Genomic DNA, 22386 nt, shown 5'->3' on the forward strand with positions numbered 1-22386 from the left:
ATGCTTGCCTAATATGTCTGTTTATCCAAAAGGAAGTAAAAAGGGAGAGCTAGAAAGATAGCATTGCATCACATTACATGGCAATGCAATGCACAGTTGCTGAAGTTGAACCAAAATGAGCTTGTAATCTGGCTTCTGCAACTTTGAACATGAAAAATCCAATGAGGAGAAGAAAAGCAGAGCCAAAGAGTCCATCCCAAAATCCGACAAACAAGCAAAATGAACAAAAAACATTGAATTCAATTCTTTCTGATTTTAGAAACTGCATTAAAGAAGGGGTGCACCGGTCCTGGAGATACTGCAATTCCAGGTCAATGCGTGGAGTGGACAGAGCAAGCTCTTTTTCCATCTCCCTGTTCTAAAAATCCATTTAATATATGGTCCCCAGATAGGGGACGTATCAGATATTAAACTGATAAGAACAGATACTACACTTGATCTTAGCCAAAAGGCCGAGAAGCGATAACCAGAATTGGTTTCAAACTACGGAGCCACCCAAGGATCCTAAAAAGTCCATTTGTGGAGATGAGCTCCTGGACTCCCGTTAAGAAGACATGTTGTCAACCTCTAGATCCCTTACATGCCTGCACTTTTCGGCTTGCTGCTGCTGGAATCCACGCGTTTTAGATCTGCATAACTCCACCTCTTTAAACACAGCACCTTCACCCCCTGCTGTTCCCACCCGCCTCAACACCGTTGGAAGGGAGGAGAACCAATTAAGGCGGGGGGTGGGGTGGAACGAGCAGCTGTCTACCCTTAGCAGGAGGGCTCCTGATTACATACCTCTCCTGCTGCTGCTGCTGCTGGCTGTCCAGCAGCAGACTGAAGGTGGCTGCTGCTGTGCACAGGTATATAAAGGCTCAGAGCCTATTATGACACGCGCAGCCAGCGTTCCATTGCCACATTCCATCTACTGCAGGCAGGATACCTGGCTGGCTGAATGTCGCTGAGAAGCTCACAGAGACCGCCATAAGCAACAGTTTAACAGAATGCCACAGACTAATCAACCAAACTTTTTGGGTTGGGTTCTCTTTTATAGTCTGCAGGCATTAAATGAAAGAAGTCAGTGTTCCAGCAGAAGGAGACAACGTTTCAGAAAAGGCATTGTAGCAAACCAAAAAAGAAATTTTAAGCGCAGCAGAGTAACCAGCGCACATACCTGTTAGCTCAGGTGAGTTTAAAAGGCTGCTGTTGATAACAAGGGCATTTGCTAAATAGATGGTGTGTGTGCAACAATATACTGAAAGGTCAATTATATTGTGCAGCTTATCTCACCACCTGTAGTTATTTAGGTGAAAGCTCCAAAATGCTTGCCTAATATGTCTGTTTATCCAAAAGGAAGTAAAAAGGGAGAGCTAGAAAGATAGCATTGCATCACATTACATGGCAATGCAATGCACAGTTGCTGAAGTTGAACCAAAATGAGCTTGTAATCTGGCTTCTGCAACTTTGAACATGAAAAATCCAATGAGGAGAAGAAAAGCAAAGCCAAAGAGTCCATCCCAAAATCCGACAAACAAGCAAAATGAACAAAAAACATTGAATTCAATTCTTTCTGATTTTAGAAACTGCATTAAAGAAGGGGTGCACCGGTCCTGGAGATACTGCAATACCAGGTCAATGCGTGGAGTGGACAGAGCAAGCTCTTTTTCCATCTCCCTGTTCTAAAAATCCATTAAATATATGGTCCCCAGATAGGGGACGTATCAGATATTAAACTGATAAGAACAGATTTTTTTTTTTTTTTTTTTTTTTTTTTTGATTGAATATATCTTTTATTAGCACAAAAAATAAGTTAACAGACAGTGTACAGTGCCGCAGCCCAGTACACACAGAATTCTACATCATATTTACATAGCATGAGGATACGACGCACTAACTAGACACATCACACCCTTATGCTACACAAAAAACACTCAATCTGAAAGAAAAAGTATGTCAATCAATACAGTACGACGAACCGTGATAAGGGATGGGGATTGGGAAAAAGGGGATGGGGAGGGGAAAATCACAGGCCCGAAGCTTTATTGAAAGACAAGACACATAAGGGGAGAGGGGGAGGAGGGGTTTAGTCCTCATCCTCGTCCTCCGGACCGTCCATGATGGAATAGTCTCTGAGCAGGCTGTGGATCAGCCTGCGGCAGTCCTGGATGGACATCCTCTCCCTCCTCAAGATGAGCCGGTTCCTGGCGACCCAAACGGCATCCTTGAAGCAGTTCATAAGGCGCCAAGCCTCCTGGATGGCTCCGACGGTATGAACCCCAGGGAAGAGTCCGTAAAGCACAGAATGGTGCGATAGGCTCGCCCTGGGGACAGAGTTCCTCAGGTCGTCCTCAAGTGCAGTCAATAGGCGCTGTGCAAATCCGCAGTCCCAAAAAGTGTGCAAAGATGTTTCCTCCACGAAGGGGCACCTTGGGCAGTACCGGGTCTTGCACAGGTTCCGGGCATGCATGAATGACCGGACGGGCAGTCCGCCCTGAATCGCCATCCACGTCAAGTCCTTGTGCCCGTTGGTCAGCCTGTCAGACGACACATTTGTCCACACAGTCTCCAGTGTGTCCTGGTGAAGTCCTGTGATGTTCTCCACGTCATCCTTGGCTCTGATTAGCTTGTGGATAGTTTTGGGCTTCCACAAGTCGGGCTTGAGTCCCTCCAGTTGATGCTCCCCCACAAATCGAACGACGTCTCCATAGAACCATGGCGTCGTCCAGTTGTAGGGGAAGGAGCTGACCCACTTGTCCCAGCCGAGTCGCCTCCAAAGAGGAAGCAGGAAGAAGCGAGACATGGACCTGCCCGCGGAGCCATTCTTGACTTGCAAAGTCCGGCGGACACAATCACACACAAAAGAGGATCGCAGGAGGGTGGGGATATCTGGAGCGCCCTTCCCACCCTTGCGAGGCTCCTTGTACATGACGGCCCGCCTGACTCTGTCCATCTTGGATCCCCAGACAAAGTGAAACACTGTCCTGGTAATGGCCCTGCACACAGTGACGTGTGGGGGCCAGGCCTGCGCCGTGTACTGCAAGACGGGCAGGACCTCATTACGCAGGACGAGTGCCTTACCCTCACAAGTGAGGTGTCTGAGGCTCCAGAGTCCGATCCGTTGCTTCACCTTGGCCAAGCGTTCTTGCCAGGACTTGAGGGCCGCTCCTTCCTTCCCGAACCAGACTCCCAGCACCTTGAGGAAATCCGGTTGAATGTTGAAGGGGAAGGGGGCGGAGGAGGCCGGCTGCCAATCCCCGAAGAGCATGGCTTCCGACTTCCTGCAGTTGACTTTGGCCCCTGAAGCCCGGCCGAACCTCTCACACGTCTGGACGAGGGCGTCGACTGAACCATGATCAGCGCAGAAGACGGTGACGTCGTCCATGTAGAGCGAGCACTTGACCTCGTGTCGTCCCCGACCCGGTGCGGTGATCCCTCTGATCTCTCCATTCTGCCGGATAGCCTCTGCGAAGAGTTCTATAACACAAACAAAAAGAAGAGGTGATAGAGGGCAGCCTTGTCTGACCCCAGAGAGGACAGGGAAGGGGTCAGTCTTCCAGCCGTTCACCAACACCGAGCTGTGGATATCAAAATACATCAGACGGACATACGAACAAAACATGTTACCCAAACCTAACCGGTGCAGAGCTCGGCCCATGAACTCGTGGGAAACCCGGTCAAAGGCCTTCTCCTGATCCAAGGAGACCAGGGCCGCGTGTGCGCGGCGGACCTTGATGTACTCGACCGTGTCCCGCACGAGAGCGAGGCTGTCTGCGATGCGACGTCCAGGGATGCCGCAGGTCTGGTCCGGGTGGATGATCCGTCCGATGACCGTCTTAAGTCGTGTCGCCATCGTCTTGGCCAGGATCTTGTAGTCCACGTTGAGCAGAGTGATGGGACGCCAATTCCTCAGGTCGCACCTCTCTCCCTTCCGCTTGTACAGGATCGTGACCATTCCTTCCCTCAAAGATGGAGGCATTCTACCCTCCACCACCATCTCCTCGTACAGGTCCAACAGGTCCGGACAGATGAGGTCTCCCAGCGCTACATAGAGCTCCGCTGGAAGACCATCACTGCCCGGGGTCCTGCCGGTCCTAAAGGATTTAGCGGCAGAGAGCAATTCGCCCACCATCAGAGGTTTGTCCAAGGCTGCCGTGCCTGCAGGATCAAGATGGTTAGTGATACCTGACAGGAACTTATCAGCAGCGTCGGGGTCGGTAGTCTTGTGGGAGTAGAGTTCGCTGTAGAAGTCGCTGACGACCCTCATCACGTCCTCCTTCCCACGTCGCATGTTTCCGCTCTCGTCTCGCAGCTCGTTCAGGGGCGTGTGACCGGCATGAAGTTTCCTGAAAAAGAATGAGTTACATTTCTCACCCTTCTCCAGATTCTCCACTTTGGAACGGAAGACGATTCGCTTGGACTCCTCCTCAAAGTGCCTTTTCAGGCTCTTCTTGGTCTCCTCCAGCTCCTCCCTCACGTCCCAGCCGCAGTGAAGAAGGTCCTGCAGCGACCGCAGCTCGCGCTGCAGCCCTCTGAAGTCCCTCCTCTTCTCACACGCCTGTTGTCGACCCTTGGCCTGAAAGAAACAGCGAAACTCAAGTTTAACATATTCCCACCAATCAGAGACTGTTTGGAAGCTACCCTTGTAGGACTGCCACATTGCGTAGGCTGCTCTCAGCTCCTCCACGACTTCATCCTGAGCCAGCAGAGCACAATTCAGCTTCCAGGAGCCGGGGCCGGACGGAAAACCGTCGCCGAGGACACCTTGTAAGTGAATGGCTCTGTGGTCGGAGAAGAAGCAGGAGACCATCGAGTGCCTACTCTGCCTGACTGCCCGAGAGGTGAACACAAAGTCAATCCTGGAGCGGAGTGAGCCATCGGGTCGGCTCCACGAATAGTTCATGGAGCCTCTCCCCATGGAGCCCACCACGTCCTGAAGAGAGGCCTCGGTTACCATCTCGATGAGCAGCTTGGACGTGATGTCCAACTTGGCAGATGTGCCAGAACTACGACCATCCTCCTCGATGGGGCAGTTGAAATCCCCGGCCATCACTAAGGTCCTGGTGGTGGCAAGCTGAAGCCGCAGGGTCTGGAAAAGCTCCAAACGCTCATTCTTCAGTGGGGACGCATACACGTTGATGAACCTGACAGGTTCTCCCGCCCAGTTGCCATCTACAACAAGAGCCCTGCCGCAGATGAGCTCCTGGACGGACTCAAGCGTGAATGCGCCCCCCCTGATCAGAATTGCGACCCCCGCAGACTTGCAGTCACCCCCACCGGACCAGTAGGATGGACCGTGGGACCACTCCCTGGCCAGATGTTTGAAGGACCTAGAGGAGGGAAGGGAACATTCCTGCAACATATAAACATCACACAATTGGGAAGTAAGGAAGGCATAAATAGTCTGACGTCTGAACTTGTCCTTGATGCTCCTGACATTAATGGAAAATAAGTTAATATTAGCCATCATGTAGGGAAAAAAGAAAAAGTTAGCGCAGGCAATACACCTTAGTTACCACTCCGGTCGGGTGGTCCCTCGTCGGTGTTGACTGCTGGTGACGGGATCACCAGCAGGCCCTCTTCCTCCATCTGGTCAAGCAGCGCGGCCTCGATCTCGGCGACCACCAGTTCCTCCTCTTCTGGCTCGGCCACCAGGGTCTCAACCATGTGCTCCATCTCTTCTGGCTCAGGGAGGGTACCCTCCTTTTCGCCTACGAAATCCAGAATCTTCTTTTTGGAGGATTCAGTAGCAGGGCTGTCCTCCACCTTCCTCTTTCCCCGGGTTGGAACTGGGGAGACAAGAAGGGGAAAATCCTCCTCGGAATAGATAGCGGCGGGTGGAGGAAAGGTTAATTCCACCGCTACCATGGTCTGGGGAGGGAGAGTGGCTGCCGGGGCAGGGGAAAGGACACCTGCTGAGGAGTAGGGGAAGGAGGAAGAGGAAGTGGAATCCTCAGCAGGGGTGGCCGGGGTGGGGGGGGATTGGACGGGGGTGGCAGGGGGAGGGATCGAGAGAGGGGTGACAGAACTCTTACCCTCCTTTGACTTTTTCTTCTGCTTCGGAGCTGCTGGGACCGTCGCTGGGGCTTTGGCCACCGACTCCTTGACCGCTTTGGCCTTGGTCGTCTCGGCCTTGGCCGCTGGGGCCTTGGTCGTCGCGTCCTTGACCTTCACAGGCCTGGTCGTCGGGGCCTTGTCCTCCGTAGCTGGGGTCGTCGCAACCACCGATGCCCAGGATCTCTCACGCTTGGGGCAATCCTTGTACAGATGAGCCGCCAGCCCACACAGGTTGCAGGACGTCTTCTTCGGGCAGTCCTTCGAGCTGTGTCCCGTCACTCGACAAATCCTGCAGGCATCCTCCTTGCAGTCCTTCATCTCGTGGCCGTTCTTGCCGCATCTCCTGCAGTTCCGCGGCATGTCCGGGTAATAGATGAGGCCGTAGGAGTTGCCCAGGGAGAATGTCGGGGGCAGGTGCCGAAGTCCGTCTGAGTACGCCAGGTCCCTGTGAAGTCTAACGGTCACCGACCACTTACCTGTCCAGAAGCCGAGTCCATTCAGGATGTGAGAGGGTTCCTTCACAACCAAACAGAAGCGTCTCAGGAAGGTACAGATGTCTTGGCCTGGGTAGTGCGGGTTGCGCATGGAGACTGTGATCCTCCTTTCGTCCCTCTGGATAGGGCAGCTACCTGTAAAGGCAGAGAAAGAATTATCCGGTCCTTTTGCGCTTACCATTTCCCAGAACCTCCTGCAGGTGTTCACAGTGGCGAAGGTGACGAAGAAGATCCCCGTCAAGAAGGTCTGGATGCTGAGGGTGTCCGACCTGGAGAAGCCTCGATCCAGCAGCATCTTCTGGCAGAACACGTCCGAGGACATGTCCGGCACCCTCCCATCCACTTCCTTCAGCTTCAGGGCCACCGTCTGCCGCATCCATGGCTCCAGGGCTGGAGCTTCGTGGCGGGGCTTCTGGGGTCCCTTCTGCTGGCCAGTCGTGGAGGCAGAGTCCTTGGGGTCAGAATCGGCTCCTGGCTGGGCCCTCCTGGCTGTCTCCTGCTCCAGGCTCTTCTTTTCGGCCTTCCTCGCAGCGCTTGCCATGGCTTTCCTCCTGCAGTTACTTCTTTGAGCTGGATCTGGAACTCTTCCCGGAATGGGTGGAGCTATGCAGATTCTTCTCCCGTCGTGTTCTGGACAAATTCCCCGACAGGTCCTTGTCTCGATGATTTTCTTCCTCGAAGATTCCACAGGACAGCCCGATTCTTCTCCGAGTCTTCGTCTTCTTCTGGATTCTTTAGAGCTTCTTCCTCCCACCGTTATCCGCCTTCCTTCTCCGATGTCAGCTGGGCTCCGAAGCTCTTCTCCTTCCGAGTTCGATCGCTCTCGTCAAGTGTAGATCGTAGCTCTTGTGTTCTTAAAAGAACAGATACTACACTTGATCTTAGCCAAAAGGCCGAGAAGCGATAACCAGAATTGGTTTCAAACTACGGAGCCACCCAAGGATCCTAAAAAGTCCATTTGTGGAGATGAGCTCCTGGACTCCCGTTAAGAAGACATGTTGTCAACCTCTAGATCCCTTACATGCCTGCACTTTTCGGCTTGCTGCTGCTGCAATCCACGCGTTTTAGATCTGCATAACTCCACCTCTTTAAACACAGCACCTTCACCCCCTGCTGTTCCCACCCGCCTCAACACCGTTGGAAGGGAGGAGAACCAATTAAGGCGGGGGGTGGGGTGGAACGAGCAGCTGTCTACCCTTAGCAGGAGGGCTCCTGATTACATACCTCTCCTGCTGCTGCTGCTGCTGGCTGTCCAGCAGCAGACTGAAGGTGGCTGCTGCTGTGCACAGGTATATAAAGGCTCAGAGCCTATTATGACACGCGCAGCCAGCGTTCCATTGCCACATTCCATCTACTGCAGGCAGGATACCTGGCTGGCTGAATGTCGCTGAGAAGCTCACAGAGACCGCCATAAGCAACAGTTTAACAGAATGCCACAGACTAATCAACCAAACTTTTTGGGTTGGGTTCTCTTTTATAGTCTGCAGGCATTAAATGAAAGAAGTCAGTGTTCCAGCAGAAGGAGACAACGTTTCAGAAAAGGCATTGTAGCAAACCAAAAAAGAAATTTTAAGCGCAGCAGAGTAACCAGCGCACATACCTGTTAGCTCAGGTGAGTTTAAAAGGCTGCTGTTGATAACAAGGGCATTTGCTAAATAGATGGTGTGTGTGCAACAATATACTGAAAGGTCAATTATATTGTGCAGCTTATCTCACCACCTGTAGTTATTTAGGTGAAAGCTCCAAAATGCTTGCCTAATATGTCTGTTTATCCAAAAGGAAGTAAAAAGGGAGAGCTAGAAAGATAGCATTGCATCACATTACATGGCAATGCAATGCACAGTTGCTGAAGTTGAACCAAAATGAGCTTGTAATCTGGCTTCTGCAACTTTGAACATGAAAAATCCAATGAGGAGAAGAAAAGCAGAGCCAAAGAGTCCATCCCAAAATCCGACAAACAAGCAAAATGAACAAAAAACATTGAATTCAATTCTTTCTGATTTTAGAAACTGCATTAAAGAAGGGGTGCACCGGTCCTGGAGATACTGCAATACCAGGTCAATGCGTGGAGTGGACAGAGCAAGCTCTTTTTCCATCTCCCTGTTCTAAAAATCCATTTAATATATGGTCCCCAGATAGGGGACGTATCAGATATTAAACTGATAAGAACAGATACTACACTTGATCTTAGCCAAAAGGCCGAGAAGCGATAACCAGAATTGGTTTCAAACTACGGAGCCACCCAAGGATCCTAAAAAGTCCATTTGTGGAGATGAGCTCCTGGACTCCCGTTAAGAAGACATGTTGTCAACCTCTAGATCCCTTACATGCCTGCACTTTTCGGCTTGCTGCTGCTGCAATCCACGCGTTTTAGATCTGCATAACTCCACCTCTTTAAACACAGCACCTTCACCCCCTGCTGTTCCCACCCGCCTCAACACCGTTGGAAGGGAGGAGAACCAATTAAGGCGGGGGGTGGGGTGGAACGAGCAGCTGTCTACCCTTAGCAGGAGGGCTCCTGATTACATACCTCTCCTGCTGCTGCTGCTGCTGGCTGTCCAGCAGCAGACTGAAGGTGGCTGCTGCTGTGCACAGGTATATAAAGGCTCAGAGCCTATTATGACACGCGCAGCCAGCGTTCCATTGCCACATTCCATCTACTGCAGGCAGGATACCTGGCTGGCTGAATGTCGCTGAGAAGCTCACAGAGACCGCCATAAGCAACAGTTTAACAGAATGCCACAGACTAATCAACCAAACTTTTTGGGTTGGGTTCTCTTTTATAGTCTGCAGGCATTAAATGAAAGAAGTCAGTGTTCCAGCAGAAGGAGACAACGTTTCAGAAAAGGCATTGTAGCAAACCAAAAAAGAAATTTTAAGCGCAGCAGAGTAACCAGCGCACATACCTGTTAGCTCAGGTGAGTTTAAAAGGCTGCTGTTGATAACAAGGGCATTTGCTAAATAGATGGTGTGTGTGCAACAATATACTGAAAGGTCAATTATATTGTGCAGCTTATCTCACCACCTGTAGTTATTTAGGTGAAAGCTCCAAAATGCTTGCCTAATATGTCTGTTTATCCAAAAGGAAGTAAAAAGGGAGAGCTAGAAAGATAGCATTGCATCACATTACATGGCAATGCAATGCACAGTTGCTGAAGTTGAACCAAAATGAGCTTGTAATCTGGCTTCTGCAACTTTGAACATGAAAAATCCAATGAGGAGAAGAAAAGCAGAGCCAAAGAGTCCATCCCAAAATCCGACAAACAAGCAAAATGAACAAAAAACATTGAATTCAATTCTTTCTGATTTTAGAAACTGCATTAAAGAAGGGGTGCACCGGTCCTGGAGATACTGCAATACCAGGTCAATGCGTGGAGTGGACAGAGCAAGCTCTTTTTCCATCTCCCTGTTCTAAAAATCCATTTAATATATGGTCCCCAGATAGGGGACGTATCAGATATTAAACTGATAAGAACAGATACTACACTTGATCTTAGCCAAAAGGCCGAGAAGCGATAACCAGAATTGGTTTCAAACTACGGAGCCACCCAAGGATCCTAAAAAGTCCATTTGTGGAGATGAGCTCCTGGACTCCCGTTAAGAAGACATGTTGTCAACCTCTAGATCCCTTACATGCCTGCACTTTTCGGCTTGCTGCTGCTGCAATCCACGCGTTTTAGATCTGCATAACTCCACCTCTTTAAACACAGCACCTTCACCCCCTGCTGTTCCCACCCGCCTCAACACCGTTGGAAGGGAGGAGAACCAATTAAGGCGGGGGGTGGGGTGGAACGAGCAGCTGTCTACCCTTAGCAGGAGGGCTCCTGATTACATACCTCTCCTGCTGCTGCTGCTGCTGGCTGTCCAGCAGCAGACTGAAGGTGGCTGCTGCTGTGCACAGGTATATAAAGGCTCAGAGCCTATTATTTATGACACGCGCAGCCAGCGTTCCATTGCCACATTCCATCTACTGCAGGCAGGATACCTGGCTGGCTGAATGTCGCTGAGAAGCTCACAGAGACCGCCATAAGCAACAGTTTAACAGAATGCCACAGACTAATCAACCAAACTTTTTGGGTTGGGTTCTCTTTTATAGTCTGCAGGCATTAAATGAAAGAAGTCAGTGTTCCAGCAGAAGGAGACAACGTTTCAGAAAAGGCATTGTAGCAAACCAAAAAAGAAATTTTAAGCGCAGCAGAGTAACCAGCGCACATACCTGTTAGCTCAGGTGAGTTTAAAAGGCTGCTGTTGATAACAAGGGCATTTGCTAAATAGATGGTGTGTGTGCAACAATATACTGAAAGGTCAATTATATTGTGCAGCTTATCTCACCACCTGTAGTTATTTAGGTGAAAGCTCCAAAATGCTTGCCTAATATGTCTGTTTATCCAAAAGGAAGTAAAAAGGGAGAGCTAGAAAGATAGCATTGCATCACATTACATGGCAATGCAATGCACAGTTGCTGAAGTTGAACCAAAATGAGCTTGTAATCTGGCTTCTGCAACTTTGAACATGAAAAATCCAATGAGGAGAAGAAAAGCAGAGCCAAAGAGTCCATCCCAAAATCCGACAAACAAGCAAAATGAACAAAAAACATTGAATTCAATTCTTTCTGATTTTAGAAACTGCATTAAAGAAGGGGTGCACCGGTCCTGGAGATACTGCAATACCAGGTCAATGCGTGGAGTGGACAGAGCAAGCTCTTTTTCCATCTCCCTGTTCTAAAAATCCATTTAATATATGGTCCCCAGATAGGGGACGTATCAGATATTAAACTGATAAGAACAGATACTACACTTGATCTTAGCCAAAAGGCCGAGAAGCGATAACCAGAATTGGTTTCAAACTACGGAGCCACCCAAGGATCCTAAAAAGTCCATTTGTGGAGATGAGCTCCTGGACTCCCGTTAAGAAGACATGTTGTCAACCTCTAGATCCCTTACATGCCTGCACTTTTCGGCTTGCTGCTGCTGCAATCCACGCGTTTTAGATCTGCATAACTCCACCTCTTTAAACACAGCACCTTCACCCCCTGCTGTTCCCACCCGCCTCAACACCGTTGGAAGGGAGGAGAACCAATTAAGGCGGGGGGTGGGGTGGAACGAGCAGCTGTCTACCCTTAGCAGGAGGGCTCCTGATTACATACCTCTCCTGCTGCTGCTGCTGCTGGCTGTCCAGCAGCAGACTGAAGGTGGCTGCTGCTGTGCACAGGTATATAAAGGCTCAGAGCCTATTATGACACGCGCAGCCAGCGTTCCATTGCCACATTCCATCTACTGCAGGCAGGATACCTGGCTGGCTGAATGTCGCTGAGAAGCTCACAGAGACCGCCATAAGCAACAGTTTAACAGAATGCCACAGACTAATCAACCAAACTTTTTGGGTTGGGTTCTCTTTTATAGTCTGCAGGCATTAAATGAAAGAAGTCAGTGTTCCAGCAGAAGGAGACAACGTTTTAGAAAAGGCATTGTAGCAAACCAAAAAAGAAATTTTAAGCGCAGCAGAGTAACCAGCGCACATACCTGTTAGCTCAGGTGAGTTTAAAAGGCTGCTGTTGATAACAAGGGCATTTGCTAAATAGATGGTGTGTGTGCAACAATATACTGAAAGGTCAATTATATTGTGCAGCTTATCTCACCACCTGTAGTTATTTAGGTGAAAGCTCCAAAATGCTTGCCTAATATGTCTGTTTATCCAAAAGGAAGTAAAAAGGGAGAGCTAGAAAGATAGCATTGCATCACATTACATGGCAATGCAATGCACAGTTGCTGAAGTTGAACCAAAATGAGCTTGTAATCTGGCTTCTGCAACTTTGAACATGAAAAATCCAATGAGGAGAAGAAAAGCAGAGCCAAAGAGTCCATCCCAAAATCCGACAAACAAGCAAAATGAACAAAAAACATTGAATTCAATTCTTTCTGATTTTAGAAACTGCATTAAAGAAGGGGTGCACCGGTCCTGGAGATACTGCAATACCAGGTCAATGCGTGGAGTGGACAGAGCAAGCTCTTTTTCCATCTCCCTGTTCTAAAAATCCATTTAATATATGGTCCCCAGATAGGGGACGTATCAGATATTAAACTGATAAGAACAGATACTACACTTGATCTTAGCCAAAAGGCCGAGAAGCGATAACCAGAATTGGTTTCAAACTACGGAGCCACCCAAGGATCCTAAAAAGTCCATTTGTGGAGATGAGCTCCTGGACTCCCGTTAAGAAGACATGTTGTCAACCTCTAGATCCCTTACATGCCTGCACTTTTCGGCTTGCTGCTGCTGCAATCCACGCGTTTTAGATCTGCATAACTCCACCTCTTTAAACACAGCACCTTCACCCCCTGCTGTTCCCACCCGCCTCAACACCGTTGGAAGGGAGGAGAACCAATTAAGGCGGGGGGTGGGGTGGAACGAGCAGCTGTCTACCCTTAGCAGGAGGGCTCCTGATTACATACCTCTCCTGCTGCTGCTGCTGCTGGCTGTCCAGCAGCAGACTGAAGGTGGCTGCTGCTGTGCACAGGTATATAAAGGCTCAGAGCCTATTATGACACGCGCAGCCAGCGTTCCATTGCCACATTCCATCTACTGCAGGCAGGATACCTGGCTGGCTGAATGTCGCTGAGAAGCTCACAGAGACCGCCATAAGCAACAGTTTAACAGAATGCCACAGACTAATCAACCAAACTTTTTGGGTTGGGTTCTCTTTTATAGTCTGCAGGCATTAAATGAAAGAAGTCAGTGTTCCAGCAGAAGGAGACAACGTTTCAGAAAAGGCATTGTAGCAAACCAAAAAAGAAATTTTAAGCGCAGCAGAGTAACCAGCGCACATACCTGTTAGCTCAGGTGAGTTTAAAAGGCTGCTGTTGATAACAAGGGCATTTGCTAAATAGATGGTGTGTGTGCAACAATATACTGAAAGGTCAATTATATTGTGCAGCTTATCTCACCACCTGTAGTTATTTAGGTGAAAGCTCCAAAATGCTTGCCTAATATGTCTGTTTATGCAAAAGGAAGTAAAAAGGGAGAGCTAGAAAGATAGCATTGCATCACATTACATGGCAATGCAATGCACAGTTGCTGAAGTTGAACCAAAATGAGCTTGTAATCTGGCTTCTGCAACTTTGAACATGAAAAATCCAATGAGGAGAAGAAAAGCAGAGCCAAAGAGTCCATCCCAAAATCCGACAAACAAGCAAAATGAACAAAAAACATTGAATTCAATTCTTTCTGATTTTAGAAACTGCATTAAAGAAGGGGTGCACCGGTCCTGGAGATACTGCAATACCAGGTCAATGCGTGGAGTGGACAGAGCAAGCTCTTTTTCCATCTCCCTGTTCTAAAAATCCATTTAATATATGGTCCCCAGATAGGGGACGTATCAGATATTAAACTGATAAGAACAGATACTACACTTGATCTTAGCCAAAAGGCCGAGAAGCGATAACCAGAATTGGTTTCAAACTACGGAGCCACCCAAGGATCCTAAAAAGTCCATTTGTGGAGATGAGCTCCTGGACTCCCGTTAAGAAGACATGTTGTCAACCTCTAGATCCCTTACATGCCTGCACTTTTCGGCTTGCTGCTGCTGCAATCCACGCGTTTTAGATCTGCATAACTCCACCTCTTTAAACACAGCACCTTCACCCCCTGCTGTTCCCACCCGCCTCAACACCGTTGGAAGGGAGGAGAACCAATTAAGGCGGGGGGTGGGGTGGAACGAGCAGCTGTCTACCCTTAGCAGGAGGGCTCCTGATTACATACCTCTCCTGCTGCTGCTGCTGCTGGCTGTCCAGCAGCACACTGAAGGTGGCTGCTGCTGTGCACAGGTATATAAAGGCTCAGAGCCTATTATGACACGCGCAGCCAGCGTTCCATTGCCACATTCCATCTACTGCAGGCAGGATACCTGGCTGGCTGAATGTCGCTGAGAAGCTCACAGAGACCGCCATAAGCAACAGTTTAACAGAATGCCACAGACTAATCAACCAAACTTTTTGGGTTGGGTTCTCTTTTATAGTCTGCAGGCATTAAATGAAAGAAGTCAGTGTTCCAGCAGAAGGAGACAACGTTTCAGAAAAGGCATTGTAGCATACCAAAAAAGAAATTTTAAGCGCAGCAGAGTAACCAGCGCACATACCTGTTAGCTCAGGTGAGTTTAAAAGGCTGCTGTTGATAACAAGGGCATTTGCTAAATAGATGGTGTGTGTGCAACAATATACTGAAAGGTCAATTATATTGTGCAGCTTATCTCACCACCTGTAGTTATTTAGGTGAAAGCTCCAAAATGCTTGCCTAATATGTCTGTTTATCCAAAAGGAAGTAAAAAGGGAGAGCTAGAAAGATAGCATTGCATCACATTACATGGCAATGCAATGCACAGTTGCTGAAGTTGAACCAAAATGAGCTTGTAATCTGGCTTCTGCAACTTTGAACATGAAAAATCCAATGAGGAGAAGAAAAGCAGAGCCAAAGAGTCCATCCCAAAATCCGACAAACAAGCAAAATGAACAAAAAACATTGAATTCAATTCTTTCTGATTTTAGAAACTGCATTAAAGAAGGGGTGCACCGGTCCTGGAGATACTGCAATACCAGGTCAATGCGTGGAGTGGACAGAGCAAGCTCTTTTTCCATCTCCCTGTTCTAAAAATCCATTTAATATATGGTCCCCAGATAGGGGACGTATCAGATATTAAACTGATAAGAACAGATACTACACTTGATCTTAGCCAAAAGGCCGAGAAGCGATAACCAGAATTGGTTTCAAACTACGGAGCCACCCAAGGATCCTAAAAAGTCCATTTGTGGAGATGAGCTCCTGGACTCCCGTTAAGAAGACATGTTGTCAACCTCTAGATCCCTTACATGCCTGCACTTTTCGGCTTGCTGCTGCTGCAATCCACGCGTTTTAGATCTGCATAACTCCACCTCTTTAAACACAGCACCTTCACCCCCTGCTGTTCCCACCCGCCTCAACACCGTTGGAAGGGAGGAGAACCAATTAAGGCGGGGGGTGGGGTGGAACGAGCAGCTGTCTACCCTTAGCAGGAGGGCTCCTGATTACATACCTCTCCTGCTGCTGCTGCTGCTGGCTGTCCAGCAGCAGACTGAAGGTGGCTGCTGCTGTGCACAGGTATATAAAGGCTCAGAGCCTATTATGACACGCGCAGCCAGCGTTCCATTGCCACATTCCATCTACTGCAGGCAGGATACCTGGCTGGCTGAATGTCGCTGAGAAGCTCACAGAGACCGCCATAAGCAACAGTTTAACAGAATGCCACAGACTAATCAACCAAACTTTTTGGGTTGGGTTCTCTTTTATAGTCTGCAGGCATTAAATGAAAGAAGTCAGTGTTCCAGCAGAAGGAGACAACGTTTCAGAAAAGGCATTGTAGCAAACCAAAAAAGAAATTTTAAGCGCAGCAGAGTAACCAGCGCACATACCTGTTAGCTCAGGTGAGTTTAAAAGGCTGCTGTTGATAACAAGGGCATTTGCTAAATAGATGGTGTGTGTGCAACAATATACTGAAAGGTCAATTATATTGTGCAGCTTATCTCACCACCTGTAGTTATTTAGGTGAAAGCTCCAAAATGCTTGCCTAATATGTCTGTTTATCCAAAAGGAAGTAAAAAGGGAGAGCTAGAAAGATAGCATTGCATCACATTACATGGCAATGCAATGCACAGTTGCTGAAGTTGAACCAAAATGAGCTTGTAATCTGGCTTCTGCAACTTTGAACATGAAAAATCCAATGAGGAGAAGAAAAGCAGAGCCAAAGAGTCCATCCCAAAATCCGACAAACAAGCAAAATGAACAAAAAACATTGAATTCAATTCTTTCTGATTTTAGAAACTGCATTAAAGAAGGGGTGCACCGGTCCTGGAGATACTGCAATACCAGGTCAATGCGTGGAGTGGACAGAGCAAGCTCTTTTTCCATCTCCCTGTTCTAAAAATCCATTTAATATATGGTCCCCAGATAGGGGACGTATCAGATATTAAACTGATAAGAACAGATACTACACTTGATCTTAGCCAAAAGGCCGAGAAGCGATAACCAGAATTTGTTTCAAACTACGGAGCCACCCAAGGATCCTAAAAAGTCCATTTGTGGAGATGAGCTCCTGGACTCCCGTTAAGAAGACATGTTGTCAACCTCTAGATCCCTTACATGCCTGCACTTTTCGGCTTGCTGCTGCTGCAATCCACGCGTTTTAGATCTGCATAACTCCACCTCTTTAAACACAGCACCTTCACCCCCTGCTGTTCCCACCCGCCTCAACACCGTTGGAAGGGAGGAGAACCAATTAAGGCGGGGGGTGGGGTGGAACGAGCAGCTGTCTACCCTTAGCAGGAGGGCTCCTGATTACATACCTCTCCTGCTGCTGCTGCTGCTGCTGGCTGTCCAGCAGCAGACTGAAGGTGGCTGCTGCTGTGCACAGGTATATAAAGGCTCAGAGCCTATTATGACACGCGCAGCCAGCGTTCCATTGCCACATTCCATCTACTGCAGGCAGGATACCTGGCTGGCTGAATGTCGCTGAGAAGCTCACAGAGACCGCCATAAGCAACAGTTTAACAGAATGCCACAGACTAATCAACCAAACTTTTTGGGTTGGGTTCTCTTTTATAGTCTGCAGGTATTAAATGAAAGAAGTCAGTGTTCCAGCAGAAGGAGACAACGTTTCAGAAAAGGCATTGTAGCAAACCAAAAAAGAAATTTTAAGCGCAGCAGAGTAACCAGCGCACATACCTGTTAGCTCAGGTGAGTTTAAAAGGCTGCTGTTGATAACAAGGGCATTTGCTAAATAGATGGTGTGTGTGCAACAATATACTGAAAGGTCAATTATATTGTGCAGCTTATCTCACCACCTGTAGTTATTTAGGTGAAAGCTCCAAAATGCTTGCCTAATATGTCTGTTTATCCAAAAGGAAGTAAAAAGGGAGAGCTAGAAAGATAGCATTGCATCACATTACATGGCAATGCAATGCACAGTTGCTGAAGTTGAACCAAAATGAGCTTGTAATCTGGCTTCTGCAACTTTGAACATGAAAAATCCAATGAGGAGAAGAAAAGCAGAGCCAAAGAGTCCATCCCAAAATCCGACAAACAAGCAAAATGAACAAAAAACATTGAATTCAATTCTTTCTGATTTTAGAAACTGCATTAAAGAAGGGGTGCACCGGTCCTGGAGATACTGCAATACCAGGTCAATGCGTGGAGTGGACAGAGCAAGCTCTTTTTCCATCTCCCTGTTCTAAAAATCCATTTAATATATGGTCCCCAGATAGGGGACGTATCAGATATTAAACTGATAAGAACAGATACTACACTTGATCTTAGCCAAAAGGCCGAGAAGCGATAACCAGAATTTGTTTCAAACTACGGAGCCACCCAAGGATCCTAAAAAGTCCATTTGTGGAGATGAGCTCCTGGACTCCCGTTAAGAAGACATGTTGTCAACCTCTAGATCCCTTACATGCCTGCACTTTTCGGCTTGCTGCTGCTGCAATCCACGCGTTTTAGATCTGCATAACTCCACCTCTTTAAACACAGCACCTTCACCCCCTGCTGTTCCCACCCGCCTCAACACCATTGGAAGGGAGGAGAACCAATTAAGGCGGGGGGTGGGGTGGAACGAGCAGCTGTCTACCCTTAGCAGGAGGGCTCCTGATTACATACCTCTCCTGCTGCTGCTGCTGCTGCTGGCTGTCCAGCAGCAGACTGAAGGTGGCTGCTGCTGTGCACAGGTATATAAAGGCTCAGAGCCTATTATGACACGCGCAGCCAGCGTTCCATTGCCACATTCCATCTACTGCAGGCAGGATACCTGGCTGGCTGAATGTCGCTGAGAAGCTCACAGAGACCGCCATAAGCAACAGTTTAACAGAATGCCACAGACTAATCAACCAAACTTTTTGGGTTGGGTTCTCTTTTATAGTCTGCAGGTATTAAATGAAAGAAGTCAGTGTTCCAGCAGAAGGAGACAACGTTTCAGAAAAGGCATTGTAGCAAACCAAAAAAGAAATTTTAAGCGCAGCAGAGTAACCAGCGCACATACCTGTTAGCTCAGGTGAGTTTAAAAGGCTGCTGTTGATAACAAGGGCATTTGCTAAATAGATGGTGTGTGTGCAACAATATACTGAAAGGTCAATTATATTGTGCAGCTTATCTCACCACCTGTAGTTATTTAGGTGAAAGCTCCAAAATGCTTGCCTAATATGTCTGTTTATCCAAAAGGAAGTAAAAAGGGAGAGCTAGAAAGATAGCATTGCATCACATTACATGGCAATGCAATGCACAGTTGCTGAAGTTGAACCAAAATGAGCTTGTAATCTGGCTTCTGCAACTTTGAACATGAAAAATCCAATGAGGAGAAGAAAAGCAGAGCCAAAGAGTCCATCCCAAAATCCGACAAACAAGCAAAATGAACAAAAAACATTGAATTCAATTCTTTCTGATTTTAGAAACTGCATTAAAGAAGGGGTGCACCGGTCCTGGAGATACTGCAATACCAGGTCAATGCGTGGAGTGGACAGAGCAAGCTCTTTTTCCATCTCCCTGTTCTAAAAATCCATTTAATATATGGTCCCCAGATAGGGGACGTATCAGATATTAAACTGATAAGAACAGATACTACACTTGATCTTAGCCAAAAGGCCGAGAAGCGATAACCAGAATTGGTTTCAAACTACGGAGCCACCCAAGGATCCTAAAAAGTCCATTTGTGGAGATGAGCTCCTGGACTCCCGTTAAGAAGACATGTTGTCAACCTCTAGATCCCTTACATGCCTGCACTTTTCGGCTTGCTGCTGCTGCAATCCACGCGTTTTAGATCTGCATAACTCCACCTCTTTAAACACAGCACCTTCACCCCCTGCTGTTCCCACCCGCCTCAACACCGTTGGAAGGGAGGAGAACCAATTAAGGCGGGGGGTGGGGTGGAACGAGCAGCTGTCTACCCTTAGCAGGAGGGCTCCTGATTACATACCTCTCCTGCTGCTGCTGCTGCTGCTGGCTGTCCAGCAGCAGACTGAAGGTGGCTGCTGCTGTGCACAGGTATATAAAGGCTCAGAGCCTATTATGACACGCGCAGCCAGCGTTCCATTGCCACATTCCATCTACTGCAGGCAGGATACCTGGCTGGCTGAATGTCGCTGAGAAGCTCACAGAGACCGCCATAAGCAACAGTTTAACAGAATGCCACAGACTAATCAACCAAACTTTTTGGGTTGGGTTCTCTTTTATAGTCTGCAGGCATTAAATGAAAGAAGTCAGTGTTCCAGCAGAAGGAGACAACGTTTCAGAAAAGGCATTGTAGCAAACCAAAAAAGAAATTTTAAGCGCAGCAGAGTAACCAGCGCACATACCTGTTAGCTCAGGTGAGTTTAAAAGGCTGCTGTTGATAACAAGGGCATTTGCTAAATAGATGGTGTGTGTGCAACAATATACTGAAAGGTCAATTATATTGTGCAGCTTATCTCACCACCTGTAGTTATTTAGGTGAAAGCTCCAAAATGCTTGCCTAATATGTCTGTTTATCCAAAAGGAAGTAAAAAGGGAGAGCTAGAAAGATAGCATTGCATCACATTACATGGCAATGCAATGCACAGTTGCTGAAGTTGAACCAAAATGAGCTTGTAATCTGGCTTCTGCAACTTTGAACATGAAAAATCCAATGAGGAGAAGAAAAGCAGAGCCAAAGAGTCCATCCCAAAATCCGACAAACAAGCAAAATGAACAAAAAACATTGAATTCAATTCTTTCTGATTTTAGAAACTGCATTAAAGAAGGGGTGCACCGGTCCTGGAGATACTGCAATACCAGGTCAATGCGTGGAGTGGACAGAGCAAGCTCTTTTTCCATCTCCCTGTTCTAAAAATCCATTTAATATATGGTCCCCAGATAGGGGACGTATCAGATATTAAACTGATAAGAACAGATACTACACTTGATCTTAGCCAAAAGGCCGAGAAGCGATAACCAGAATTGGTTTCAAACTACGGAGCCACCCAAGGATCCTAAAAAGTCTATTTGTGGAGATGAGCTCCTGGACTCCCGTTAAGAAGACATGTTGTCAACCTCTAGATCCCTTACATGCCTGCACTTTTCGGCTTGCTGCTGCTGCAATCCACGCGTTTTAGATCTGCATAACTCCACCTCTTTAAACACAGCACCTTCACCCCCTGCTGTTCCCACCCGCCTCAACACTGTTGGAAGGGAGGAGAACCAATTAAGGCGGGGGTGGGGTGGAACGAGCAGCTGTCTACCCTTAGCAGGAGGGCTCCTGATTACATACCTCTCCTGCTGCTGCTGCTGCTGGCTGTCCAGCAGCAGACTGAAGGTGGCTGCTGCTGTGCACAGGTATATAAAGGCTCAGAGCCTATTATGACACGCGCAGCCAGCGTTCCATTGCCACATTCCATCTACTGCAGGCAGGATACCTGGCTGGCTGAATGTCGCTGAGAAGCTCACAGAGACCGCCATAAGCAACAGTTTAACAGAATGCCACAGACTAATCAACCAAACTTTTTGGGTTGGGTTCTCTTTTATAGTCTGCAGGCATTAAATGAAAGAAGTCAGTGTTCCAGCAGAAGGAGACAACGTTTCAGAAAAGGCATTGTAGCAAACCAAAAAAGAAATTTTAAGCGCAGCAGAGTAACCAGCGCACATACCTGTTAGCTCAGGTGAGTTTAAAAGGCTGCTGTTGATAACAAGGGCATTTGCTAAATAGATGGTGTGTGTGCAACAATATACTGAAAGGTCAATTATATTGTGCAGCTTATCTCACCACCTGTAGTTATTTAGGTGAAAGCTCCAAAATGCTTGCCTAATATGTCTGTTTATCCAAAAGGAAGTAAAAAGGGAGAGCTAGAAAGATAGCATTGCATCACATTACATGGCAATGCAATGCACAGTTGCTGAAGTTGAACCAAAATGAGCTTGTAATCTGGCTTCTGCAACTTTGAACATGAAAAATCCAATGAGGAGAAGAAAAGCAGAGCCAAAGAGTCCATCCCAAAATCCGACAAACAAGCAAAATGAACAAAAAACATTGAATTCAATTCTTTCTGATTTTAGAAACTGCATTAAAGAAGGGGTGCACCGGTCCTGGAGATACTGCAATACCAGGTCAATGCGTGGAGTGGACAGAGCAAGCTCTTTTTCCATCTCCCTGTTCTAAAAATCCATTTAATATATGGTCCCCAGATAGGGGACGTATCAGATATTAAACTGATAAGAACAGATACTACACTTGATCTTAGCCAAAAGGCCGAGAAGCGATAACCAGAATTGGTTTCAAACTACGGAGCCACCCAAGGATCCTAAAAAGTCCATTTGTGGAGATGAGCTCCTGGACTCCCGTTAAGAAGACATGTTGTCAACCTCTAGATCCCTTACATGCCTGCACTTTTCGGCTTGCTGCTGCTGCAATCCACGCGTTTTAGATCTGCATAACTCCACCTCTTTAAACACAGCACCTTCACCCCCTGCTGTTCCCACCCGCCTCAACACCGTTGGAAGGGAGGAAAACCAATTAAGGCGGGGGGTGGGGTGGAACGAGCAGCTGTCTACCCTTAGCAGGAGGGCTCCTGATTACATACCTCTCCTGCTGCTGCTGCTGCTGGCTGTCCAGCAGCAGACTGAAGGTGGCTGCTGCTGTGCACAGGTATATAAAGGCTCAGAGCCTATTATGACACGCGCAGCCAGCGTTCCATTGCCACATTCCATCTACTGCAGGCAGGATACCTGGCTGGCTGAATGTCGCTGAGAAGCTCACAGAGACCGCCATAAGCAACAGTTTAACAGAATGCCACAGACTAATCAACCAAACTTTTTGGGTTGGGTTCTCTTT

The 22386-nt window shown here is 47.7% G+C and overlaps 12 non-coding genes and 2 pseudogenes across 12 annotated transcripts; all 14 read right to left on the minus strand.

Annotated features, from left to right (window-relative positions):
- Positions 1 to 273: 273 nt before the first annotated feature.
- LOC141239545 (U2 spliceosomal RNA) lies at positions 274 to 464 on the minus strand. Its single transcript, XR_012304903.1, has one exon. It is a non-coding gene; the product is annotated as a U2 spliceosomal RNA (small nuclear RNA).
- A 1115-nt stretch (positions 465 to 1579) lies between these two features.
- On the minus strand, positions 1580 to 1794 carry LOC141239938 (U2 spliceosomal RNA; annotated as a pseudogene).
- Positions 1795 to 7360: 5566 nt separating this feature from the next.
- Positions 7361 to 7438, minus strand: LOC141239952 (U2 spliceosomal RNA; annotated as a pseudogene).
- Positions 7439 to 8553: 1115 nt separating this feature from the next.
- LOC141239764 (U2 spliceosomal RNA) lies at positions 8554 to 8744 on the minus strand. Its single transcript, XR_012305115.1, has one exon. It is a non-coding gene; the product is annotated as a U2 spliceosomal RNA (small nuclear RNA).
- Positions 8745 to 9859: 1115 nt separating this feature from the next.
- On the minus strand, positions 9860 to 10050 carry LOC141239765 (U2 spliceosomal RNA). The gene has a single exon (XR_012305116.1). It is a non-coding gene; the product is annotated as a U2 spliceosomal RNA (small nuclear RNA).
- Positions 10051 to 11169: 1119 nt separating this feature from the next.
- LOC141239766 (U2 spliceosomal RNA) lies at positions 11170 to 11360 on the minus strand. Its single transcript, XR_012305117.1, has one exon. It is a non-coding gene; the product is annotated as a U2 spliceosomal RNA (small nuclear RNA).
- Positions 11361 to 12475: 1115 nt separating this feature from the next.
- LOC141239767 (U2 spliceosomal RNA) lies at positions 12476 to 12666 on the minus strand. Its single transcript, XR_012305118.1, has one exon. It is a non-coding gene; the product is annotated as a U2 spliceosomal RNA (small nuclear RNA).
- Positions 12667 to 13781: 1115 nt separating this feature from the next.
- On the minus strand, positions 13782 to 13972 carry LOC141239768 (U2 spliceosomal RNA). Its single transcript, XR_012305119.1, has one exon. It is a non-coding gene; the product is annotated as a U2 spliceosomal RNA (small nuclear RNA).
- A 1115-nt stretch (positions 13973 to 15087) lies between these two features.
- Positions 15088 to 15278, minus strand: LOC141239770 (U2 spliceosomal RNA). The gene has a single exon (XR_012305121.1). It is a non-coding gene; the product is annotated as a U2 spliceosomal RNA (small nuclear RNA).
- A 1115-nt stretch (positions 15279 to 16393) lies between these two features.
- LOC141239771 (U2 spliceosomal RNA) lies at positions 16394 to 16584 on the minus strand. Its single transcript, XR_012305122.1, has one exon. It is a non-coding gene; the product is annotated as a U2 spliceosomal RNA (small nuclear RNA).
- Positions 16585 to 17702: 1118 nt separating this feature from the next.
- On the minus strand, positions 17703 to 17893 carry LOC141239772 (U2 spliceosomal RNA). The gene has a single exon (XR_012305123.1). It is a non-coding gene; the product is annotated as a U2 spliceosomal RNA (small nuclear RNA).
- A 1118-nt stretch (positions 17894 to 19011) lies between these two features.
- Positions 19012 to 19202, minus strand: LOC141239773 (U2 spliceosomal RNA). Its single transcript, XR_012305124.1, has one exon. It is a non-coding gene; the product is annotated as a U2 spliceosomal RNA (small nuclear RNA).
- Positions 19203 to 20320: 1118 nt separating this feature from the next.
- Positions 20321 to 20511, minus strand: LOC141239774 (U2 spliceosomal RNA). The gene has a single exon (XR_012305125.1). It is a non-coding gene; the product is annotated as a U2 spliceosomal RNA (small nuclear RNA).
- Positions 20512 to 21625: 1114 nt separating this feature from the next.
- LOC141239776 (U2 spliceosomal RNA) lies at positions 21626 to 21816 on the minus strand. Its single transcript, XR_012305127.1, has one exon. It is a non-coding gene; the product is annotated as a U2 spliceosomal RNA (small nuclear RNA).
- Between the last annotated feature and the right edge of the window lie 570 nt (positions 21817 to 22386).

The sequence above is a fragment of the Phyllobates terribilis genome, unplaced genomic scaffold (assembly GCF_046119375.1).
Source record: "Phyllobates terribilis strain yellow unplaced genomic scaffold, ASM4611937v1 Scaffold_779__1_contigs__length_684578, whole genome shotgun sequence".
Lineage (NCBI taxonomy): Eukaryota > Metazoa > Chordata > Amphibia > Anura > Dendrobatidae > Phyllobates > Phyllobates terribilis.